Genomic DNA, 220 nt, shown 5'->3' on the forward strand with positions numbered 1-220 from the left:
CTCAGTCTTAGGAGTCCGGGCCCCCAGCCCCCTCCTCCCTCAGACCCAGGGGTCCAAGCCCACAGCCCCTCCTCCCTCAGACCTAGGAGTCCTGCCCCCAGCCCCTCCTCCCTCAGACCCAGGGGTCCTGCCCCAGCCCCCTCTTCCCTCAGACCCAGGGGTCCTGTCCCAGCCCCCTCCTCCCTCAGACCCAGGAGTCCTGACCCCCAGCCCCTCCTCC

This window comes from Panthera uncia, assembly GCF_023721935.1.
Source record: "Panthera uncia isolate 11264 chromosome E2 unlocalized genomic scaffold, Puncia_PCG_1.0 HiC_scaffold_19, whole genome shotgun sequence".
In the NCBI taxonomy this organism is placed as follows: Eukaryota; Metazoa; Chordata; class Mammalia; order Carnivora; family Felidae; genus Panthera; species Panthera uncia.